Source organism: Marmota monax, unplaced genomic scaffold (assembly GCF_021218885.2).
Source record: "Marmota monax isolate L192 unplaced genomic scaffold, Marmota_monax_Labrador192_F-V1.1 WCK01_AAM20220418_F8-fsc00112, whole genome shotgun sequence".
NCBI classification, from domain to species: domain Eukaryota; kingdom Metazoa; phylum Chordata; class Mammalia; order Rodentia; family Sciuridae; genus Marmota; species Marmota monax.
Genome location: NW_026692073.1, coordinates 2804817 through 2815337, shown reverse-complemented (window position 1 = coordinate 2815337; position 10521 = coordinate 2804817). Strand labels below are relative to the sequence as shown.

The following is a 10521-nucleotide window of genomic DNA, read 5'->3' as shown; positions in this document are numbered from 1 at the left end:
TTAATGCAATTCCTATTAAAATTAGAAAGACATTCTTCATAGAACTAGAAAAAGCAACCATGAAATTTATTTGGAAAAAGTAAAAGACCCAGAGTAGACAAAGCAATTCTTAGCAAGAAGAGCAAAGCAGGAGGCATTATAATACTACAATACTATTATAGTTTAATACCAGATGCCGCAGTCTGGCTGGGCACAAAATCACGAGCCACTCAAGCAGGAACAAACTATTTTTTGAAACTGCCGCCAATGTCCGATAGGCACCCGGGAAGAATTTTTCCACCCACGTGGCCTCCTCCCGGGCCCCGCAGAGAGAGCTCCTCCCCCGGAACTCCCTCCTACTGTACTTCCCCAACCAATGGGAACTCTCCAGGAGTCCTGTAGCCGGCCTAGGTGAACAGCAGGAGTCCAATATCCATATGAATGCAAATCTTAACATAATCATATCATCTCAATGGCTAGCTGGCATCACCTTTCGACCAAAAATGCCATGCATCATATACTTGGCTCTTAGCAACCAGAACTTATTACAGATCCATAGTAACAAAAACAGCATGGTATTGGCACCAAAAGAGACAAACCCACATAAATATTTATCTCGTACTAGACAAAGGCTCCAGAAATATTCACTAAAGAGCCTACTCAACAAAATACCATTTTTGAGAAAAAAATCTTTTATCATTGGTCATTCTGTGAGCTACTCTAGCCATACTCCCTTCCCCAAGAGGCACTAAGTAAATTTAACTTGAGTTAATCCCATCAATGCTTCCTCAAATTTCATATTATATGTTCAAACTCTGGATTGCATGTTTTAAAATATGTCTCTAAAGCTATATTTAAACATTTTAGATGAAAAACTAATAAGGTAAATAACTATAAACCATGGCTCCTGATCAAATGCAGGGACTCACTGTTAGCCTAGCATTCCCACCATTTCAAACAGAAGCAAAGAAACCATGTTTGGGGTTATTTAAGAGAAACTGCAAGTACTAATAAACTTGGACACGTTTTTTATTTCAGGAAACCTAAATCATGGATACTGTGTAGTTTGGGTTCCTTGGGAAGTAGACTTTGAAATGGAGTTCATCAAGAAGCACCGTTAGGATCCAAAAGGATGGAGAGGAAGGAAGCAATATTGGGAAGCAGAAGAGGTCTAGTTATGATACAGGCTCAGAGGTAGCCTCAGATGATCCCACAAGCAACCTGTGGAGTAAGGATGTCTTGCAGAGATGTTCCGAGGTGGACCAAGTTGGCCAGGTCCATCTACTCACACTTGGTGTGGGCCATGCTTAGAAGGGACATGACCTTACATCAGATGGCTCTATGCAACAGAGAATTCCTTAAGGTTCTGACAGAGACTTTCTACTAGGGTGACCAAGCATTCCACTTTTCCCTTTATGGTTCTAGTTTTAACACTGAAAAAGCCTCAGATCTTGGGAAACTCTTCAGTCCTGGTCAAAACCGAACCACTGATCACCCTACTCTCTGCCAACAGCACCTCAGCAATGTGTCAGTCACACACCTCTACAGATTCCCTAGGATGCCAGGGACCTCATGCTAGATTCTCTGCCTGCCAAACTTCCTTAACGCTCTTGGTGTTAAAGGAAATTGCTATGCTTGGAGGGTCACACCAAGAGAAAGCTCAATACCTTCTCCCCTACCTCCCAAATTCATACAAATTCAGATTATTCATTTTGGAAAGGGTTTGCTGAATATAATACCAAAGTCTGATACTCTAATTACTTTGAACGTGTCTTTTCTCATGGTAAGGTTTCTTCTGAAGTATGTTTTCTGTTCTCTGCTGGATGTAGGACATTCTTCTAAGGCCAGACATACTGGCACAGAGAAATAAGCTTGGAAACAATCTTTGTCAAAATCCAGAATAAACAGCTTATCCCAATATCAAGAAGGGATAATACTTTGTAGTTAAAATTTTCCACATCACAAAATTGCTGACATTTTATTGACTGGTGATAGTCCTCAGCAAATTTGAGGTTATAATAGTGGCCAGATAAACAGAATGATATGAAACAAAGCGAAGAAACCATTTTGATGGTTGGATAACAGCTGGCAAGATCACGGCTTTGGCTAGGGGAATACAGAACAGATCTTGACTCCTCTTTCTGAACCCAAGCATCCTGGCCTGACCCCTTCCTCTCCTGCTTCCACCCAGTCCTTCATCCCTCAGCCCAAGAAGACTATTTCAGTCAGTGTGTCCCTCCTGGCTGATTATCTGCAAAAGCCAGGCCTGTGAACCTCAATGAAGCAATAGAACAGCAGTTTCATTTACTAATAATTAAGCAGCATTCATGGCAGAATTTAAAATAAAAGAAACATGCCTCCAGGTAAACCCAGGTGCTTAAAACAAACATTTCACTGAAGGTATTTAGATTACAGTGTGATATGAAAGCATTTGATTTAATGACAACCTGAGAGGAAAATGGCTTTACCATATTCCTATAAGTGGAGTTTTGGCTAATGAAAATGTAAAGAGTCTTCATGTTATCAGTCTTGGGAAGTATGAACAAATAGAGAACATGCTTGTCTCACTTGTTTTCCAGTTTTAAGATGATGGCCATTTTTTACTGGTATACTGAGTGTAATCAAATACCACAAATGTACCAGCATTAATAAGTCTGCAACTTTTATTAGGTTGATATGTTTTTGTTGTTATGTTTCAACCATTATCTTTCCTTTTCAAACCTGCAGCTTAAAAGTCAATTTTATTTAGAGCAGAAAATCCTCTAACAAGTGTTGCCCTACCACTTACCTAAATAATTCATTATAATCTCTTCAGTTAAAAAGGAGTTTTCCCAGAAAGCCAGGGAAGCTGTAATTTAGTGAATTTTGAGAGAAATCATTGCTTTAACAAAAAGAATAACTAAGCTCTCTTGCAATTTTTTTAAAAAAAAATTTTTAGTTGAGGATGGACATAATACCTTTACTTTATTTTTATGCAGTGCTAAGGATTAAACCCAGTGCCTCACCCATGTGAGGCAAGTACTCTACCACTGAGCTATGACTCTAGCCCTCTTCTTGCAATTTTATACATAGAACTTACATTACCTTTGTTAGATTATGAGGACACGGGATTTGGAAAAGCTGTTTGCTAACAAGGAAAGTAGATAATAACCTTGCCTAATGTCCATTGTGTTTTAAGGCTGATAAATTTTTTTAAAAAGTTATTTTTACTAATTGGTAACATAAATGGAGCAAGGTTGTTTTAACTAGAATATTTTCCTTTTCCATCCAGACTAATAATTCTTCATTTGGCACTAAGGGAAAGTAACGTAAAGCTTGTCAGATATGCAACAGAATCCAAGCAAGGCGAGCAGCACTATGTATACACACAAAGTAGACATAATTCACTGTAATCATGTCAAATCACAGTTCAGTGCTCGTTACAAATTAGGGTGGTGTTAAATCATGGAACGGAAAGAAGGCCGAGTGGTGCCTATGATTTGAAGCAGCATGGACATCCAAATAATTCACTGGCACCAATTCACGAGTTTTGTCATTCCAGGAAAATATGATGAAAAAAAATGAAAGTAGTAACCGTTAAGTTGTGCAATTATTGACATCTGCCTTTTAAGATGTGTTGCTGAATGCATATTTTGATGGTACAAATGAAACACCTTAGAGAGATCAGTGCCAGGTAGAACAAGTTATGTCTCTTCTCATTAAGGAAGGAAGAACAAATTCTATGTGCCAGGCCTTGGGATAGGCACTGAGGATGCAGAGAAAATAAAAGTTTCTGGCCTCAGGAAACTAATAAGGGAAGTAGGCATGCAAGCAGATCCCAGAAGTAGGGCCTTCTAGGAGTGAGGATGAAGCAATGGGGGAGAGCTTCTTAGGAACTTACTGGAATAAGATAACACTGGATCAAAGTAAATGAAATATTCCAGAATAGGAGCTAGAAGAAGGGCAGTGTTTTAGGCAGAGGAAATGGACATTTGGGAGAATAGCAAGCAGTTTTTTTTTATTTTTTTATTTTTTTTTAATATTTATTTTTTAGTTTTAGGTGGAAACAACATTTTATTTTTATGTGGTGCTGAGAATCGAACCCAGTGCCTCATGCATGCTAGGTGAGCACGCTATCACTTGAGCCACATCCCCAGCCCCATCAGTTTGTATGATTGTAGCCAAAAGGTACAGACAGAGGTGTGACAAGAAGTGGTGAAGAGGCCACAGAGCTTAAATCTGAAAGGCCCCGGTAGGGCACAGCATGGAGTTTGTGATATTGTAGACACCAGTGAGACAGGCCGAGGTTTGTGTGCTGGGCAGGCTAGCTGTTATTCACTCTCAGACAAAGGCAAGCATGATCCCATTCAAAGTTTTCATTGAAGTTATTAACCAAGCCAGAGTGAGTACTGAAGACTCAAAATGTTTCTTATTAATAAGATAGTTGTAACACCATGTAAGACAACATAGGCTATGAGCATGCATTTGAAGTGAGACTTGGCAATTGGCAGAAAGGCCTTGAAAGGATTTTGTGGGGAACAAGGTGATACCATTTGAATAGCTGTGTATTTCCCTCACCCCATCTCTCACACATTTCCCAGGATGACCCTGAGAAGGCAGTGAAGGTATAACTGACCATAGCTTTCCTTTCCCGACACCCAACAGAGCTGACTCTGAAATCTCACCCTTCTCCACCCTATTAGGACTGACTTCCCTTGCTCTCAATTGTCTCCTGTCCTGTTTCACCCAGGAACATTCCAGTTGCTCATTCCCTTGCACTTTGACAAGTGAATGAAAGATCCAAATCCACTAAGCATTGGTGGTATGTATAGTGGTGAGCATAGTTGCCTTCCAATCAATCCATTAAGCAATGTGAGTGGCCCTTGTCTTGCAGAACACCTCCTTTTTGAAAAACAAAGTCTTCACTCAAGGCAGTTCTGATGTTAGACTAGAAAGCCTCAGTCATGGCCTACAGATACTGTTTCTTAGGAGTGGAGTTGGTGCAGCTAGAGGTCCTCCTTCTGCACCCCACCAACCACTAGAGCTAACCATCATCAGCCCAAGCCTCCAGCCTTGAAGCTGTCAAGTGTCCATTATTCAGATGTTTTTCTTCCTTCCATGGCCTCTGGGCATGCCGATCATCCTTTTTGCACAAGTAACAGGCTTTGAGCCAATGACAGTGCTGTTCAGGCATCACACGGGCCAGATGATGTGCTTTTATGCGTGATAAACAATTGATCTGATAAAGTGTCTTCCTGAAGCATCCAGAAGGGGCTGGGATGGATCAAGTACTTGGCAGACAGGAAATGTGGAGGCAATCAGACAGAATGAGATAAATGATACACATCACTGAAAAAAGGTCTGACAAAAATATATTATTCATGGGAACAAGCATTTGACCATTCCACCTCTTTGCTATTTAAGAATGTAGAGTGGTACATGGTGGCGTTAGACTATATTTAGAATTCAGATCTTTCAAACAAAATGGAATGGCATGCTTGAAAAAGTCCTAACTTGCATGTTACTATGTTTTGAAGGATTAACTTTTTAAAAGTTTTGTATCTGCTTAAGGTGAGGGCAGCTCCTTCAGCAGATATAAAACTGGAACCCTGGTTCCAATAAAAATTTCTATGTAGCTTTTTAAAGTATCCAATAACAGGTTCTCTATAGAGGCCATGTTCTGGACAGTAGATGGGAAAAGCCTTGAAATTCTGATGTATGCTGACATCTGGGGATTTCTGAACTCTGTTTCTAAGTTACAACACAGCGCTATTAAGAATCAGTCAAAGTAAAGAGACCACCAACTAAGGCGAGACCAGTCTCTTGACCACTGTGTTGCTAGCATTTGCTATTTTTAAACTTTAAAAAAAAATCCAAATTTTTTTTTAAAAAGGGTCCAAATAGTACTAGTTTTTGCAAAAAAAAAAAAAAAAAAGAAACTAAAGAAAAATGATGACCAGTTTCTCTCTTGTCTGGCAACAAATAAGGGGCAAGGAATTCCTAAGGAGGGTCTCTTCTGTGAATTAAGTGAAGTGGGAAGGGCTCGAGGGAAGATGCCAAGATGACTACAGCGAATGGCCCACTGGCTTGTTCAGAGGCTACTCCTTCCTGTGGTTTTCTAATGACTAGGAAATGCCTGGTATAAAATATGGTCACTTCATTCTTCAAGTAACAGAATGAAATTCTTTCTAAATCAATGGCACTTCACTAGGTTCAGTTTGTGCATCTTCCCAGGTTTGCACAGTGGCTACTGCCATTTCAATCCAAATGCCACTGGTCATCTGCCTCATCCACTCCTGGACAGTTTCCATGGTACCCTCACAGCAGCAGCACAGAAGCTCCCTTGCCAAAGTTGGACCCAATCATGCCTATAAGGGTCTTGGCTTACTTGGCAGAGGCTTGGAGGAGCCGAATGTGGGGAGCTACTGTTCCACTGGGAATGTTTGACCAACAAAAGGCAAGGAGACAGAAAGGAATGGGCTAATTCCATACCCTTCCTCCCAATTCCCTCGTAGAGTTTGCCAAGACCCAGTGGCACCTTTCCTATGGCCTCTTCAGAGGGATCTCGTGTCAAAGCAACCAGCTTTGGGTTTTTATGAAGTTGTAGTGGGATTAGTATTTGTATTTGCCTTCCCTGTTACCCTTTCCTTTACTCTTGCTGCCCTGGAGTTGCAACTTCTAATAACCAACCTGAAACTCTGGTTTCTAGGACTAAGACATTAATATTTGCTGAGTTCATCTCATGTTGGAACAAAAGACTATTTTCTCCTTTGATCATCAACTTTCACCACTGGATTTCTTTAAGATGAGAATGGAGAGGACAGCTAATCCATGGTATTAGGGTAAGAATAGTTTAAGTTCATGGGATATTTAGATCTTCTTAAAAGCTTAAAGGCACCAATTTTCAAATTCTGGGACTGATGTGATAACTTCAGGGAAAATAAGTTTGATATTTCCTTCCTGCACGAGAGGGGGCCTTTCTCTTTGAGCCCTGTTGGGAGTGGCTTCCTTCTCTTACAAACTAAGGACAGAATCTTTCAATTCTACTTGCTCTGTGGGAGGCTGATGAATTCGAATCAAGAAAGCATAACCTTGTCTGCTCTTCTTTCTTAAGTTCAATCACTTAAGTACAGTTTCAATTTCAATATAGTAAATATTGATCAGTACAACCCACATCAACAGATATTGGAGTCATCAGTAATTTTTCAGGGTATAAAGTATTGCTGAAAGTGACAGTTTAGTAGATATCTCCAGGATTTAGAATATCTGGAAGAAAAGTCCTATAGCAGACACTTTTGTACCCCTATCATAGCCCCTTAGTCAACATTAACTAACCACTATTTTATGGTGCTTTGTAACTTGCAAATAGCTGCTAAAAAGGCAAATATGCCAAGTTACCATGTGCTGTTCTACTCAGTTTCCATGATTTATTAGGATATTTATCACTTTAAGATCTGAGCTCATTTTTCCTTTTAATCTCTGCTACCATAAGACTTCTTGCTTTTGATGTGTTTTTATTGTTACTGACATCAATGTGCCACACTTGAGCTCCAGGGCACACTTAATGGAGAGCACGTATCCTTCCTCTACAATGGAAAGCTTGGGGTGTAGGGAGCAATGAAGAGAACTATTACTAGAATCATTGTTTCTCCTTTGCTAGCAAAGCAATAAACCATCCTTTTTCCTTCTCAAGACCATTTTCTCTTGCTGGATTGGCATCAAGACAAGGACAGCTTTCTACACCAGGGACAGCTTTCTACACCAGGGACAGCTTTCTACACCAGGGACAGCTTTCTACACCAGGGACAGCTTTCTACACCAAGGACAGCTTTCTACACCAAGGACAGCTTTCTACACCAAGGACAGCTTTCTACACCAAGGACAGCTTTCTACACCAAGGACTCAAGTACAGAATCATGGAGCCAGAGAAGGAGAAGACTGGGAGGCTCCCCAGGGAGAGCAGCCAGAGGAGACGGGTCCCCGACTGGCTGATGAGGACGCCCGAGGTAAGGATATCCCGTTCGAATCTCGTGGACAGGCAGCCCGAGCCCAAGAGAGCCCAGTTGTCTGGCATTGAAATGGCCGAAAACTGTAAAGTAACCCATGTGATTTGCTCAAGTATGCAGTTCTGGGTCAACCTGATATTGAGAGACCCAGGTGGTGCCAGCTTCTTTACCAAAACCAACTGAGAATAGTGGTTGTCATCCTTCAAGGGATGAGTCAACTACACTTCTACAGGTTCTATTTGGAGTTTGGATTTCTCTGAAAAGCCTTCAAACACAAATTCCGCTTGCCTCCTCCATCATCTAATTTTCTAGCTGATATTATTGGGCTACCAAATCAAACAGCTGGATATCTGCCTAAGACCATGGGAGGATTTTTACCGTCTGCCAGTACAAAACCCAATGTCAACCTGCAGAATGACCCCATCATTCAAAAGCATGGCTCTCAGAAAGTGGGCTTGCTGCGATGCCTTCTGACAGAGGAGGAAATGAAAACATTTGACTTTCCATTACAAGGTTCTCCTGACTGAAAACTTTGTTACAGATCCATTACATTTGGTAGTTACAGAGAACAGCCCTCTCTTTGGGCTGGATGGTGAAATGTGCATCACGTCCAAGGGGAGAGAACTAACACGCATCTCACTGGTTGCTGAAGGAGGCTCGTGTCTTATGGATGAGTTGGTCAAACCTGTTGAGATTGTAGACTATGCCACCTGCTATTCAGGAATCACAGAGGAGATGCTTAAGGTGGTGACGACAAAATTGAAAGACGTTCAGAGGCAGTTAAAAGCACTGCTTCCTCCTGATGCGGTGTTAGTAGGTCATTCCTTAGACGTTGATCTCTGAGCATTGAACATGATACATCCATATGTTATCGATACCTCATTGCTCTATGCCAGAGAGTGGGGCAGAAGATTCAAGCTAAAGTTCTTAGCCAAAGCTATTTTGGGGAAGGACATTCAACGTTCAGAAAGGGATGGTCATGATGCCACAGAGGACGCTACAGCGACCCTTGAATTGGCTCAATATTTCCTCAAGTATGGCCCAAAGAAGATTGCAGAACTCAATCTGGAGGCACTATGGAGAGCCCAAGACCCAAGAAATGTAAGAGAAAAGTTTCAGTACACATACAAAGGTGCATCAGAAGCTCCTTTTTGTATGTGAGAGACAGATGATATTGAACTCCCTTCTTCTGAAAATTGTGAAACTATTAAGTGCCTTTCAAACAGAGGTCTTTGAGCAGACCAGAAGGCAAGTCCGCCTGTACCCCTTCAGCATTATTCAGTTCTCTTTTGAGCCTTTTTCACCTCTCCTCACTGAGGAAATGAACAAAAGGATGCGGATCAAGTGGACAGAGATGTCAACTATCTATGCTGGACCTTTGAGCAAAGATTGTAACCTAAGTGCTCTGAAGAGGCTGTTTAGGAGCTTTGGCCCATTTCGTACAATGACTGCTGTTCTCGAAACACATCAGCCTCCTCTCTCTATACAGTATGAAGTCCTGGAAGCTGCCCAGCTGGCCATTGAGTCCTTGAATGGCATTCTGGTGGAAGGTGTAAACATAAAGGTACAGATACCTGTGACAGAACTCACTCTCGATTGTGACACACTTGTTAATGAGCTGGAAGGAGATCCTGAGAACCAAGATACTATTCATCTGTCTGGAGTTAGTAAAAATTTCTTAGGACATACTCAGGAACCACCGAACCTCTTTGGTGGCCTGAAAGCTTTGATCTTGCCTACAGATGCTAAAAGCGGAAGACAGGAAAAATATTGTTTCCTGAAATTCAAAACTTGGCAATGCCCAGAGGGCCCTCCATGTCCTCACAGGCAAGGACTGGATGCTGAAAGGCAGGCAGGCCCTAACCCCCAGGCACCTCCACGGGTGGCTTAGGAGCTCACCGCCTGAATCAAGAAGGCCCGCAGGTCTCAGAGTGAGACCTCCTCCCTCAGAGCAGGAGACCTTGCAGAATTTAAAGGCAGAAAACGCAAAGAGTGCAGCCTGGCATTGGAGCCGGAAGATTGGAAGGCTCTACCAAAGCCTGAGCCCGGGTACCCTTTGCGTCATCCTCCTGCCAGGAACCACTAGCCCTCATGGATCTCTCTCTGGCCTAGGACTCATGGGAATAAAAGATGAAGAGAAAAGCACCACCCCAAGCATGGGTTTGTGAGTCTGCTCGCCACTTGCGGTTTCTCATCCTTCCTGGGCGATAGTGGAGAAGATGGTCAGGCTTCAGCTTCTCCAAAGACTGCTGGGCCTCTTCATTCAGTGGACAGCTTTGTGTGGGAAGTTGGTGTACCTGCTAAAGGGTCTAATCCATTTACATGGCATGCACAAGTTTTCAATAAATGCCTAAAATTCAAGCCTTCCTCATCTTAAGACGGGGGAGGGGGGGACAAAAAAAAAGCCACACTGTGCCCCATGAGTCTGTACAATTACTATGTGCCAATTTAAAATATATATATGATTAAAAATAAAGTAAAATGGAAACAATAAATACAATTTATAATTAACCCCCCCCAAAAGAGAACTGTTACTTAGAATGTCCCACACTGCAGT

The 10521-nt window shown here is 41.8% G+C and overlaps 1 pseudogene; it reads left to right on the top strand.

The window, feature by feature from the left end:
- The first annotated feature begins 7874 nt into the window (after window positions 1–7874).
- On the top strand, window positions 7875–10307 carry LOC124102883 (RNA exonuclease 5-like; annotated as a pseudogene).
- Window positions 10308–10521: the final 214 nt, after the last annotated feature.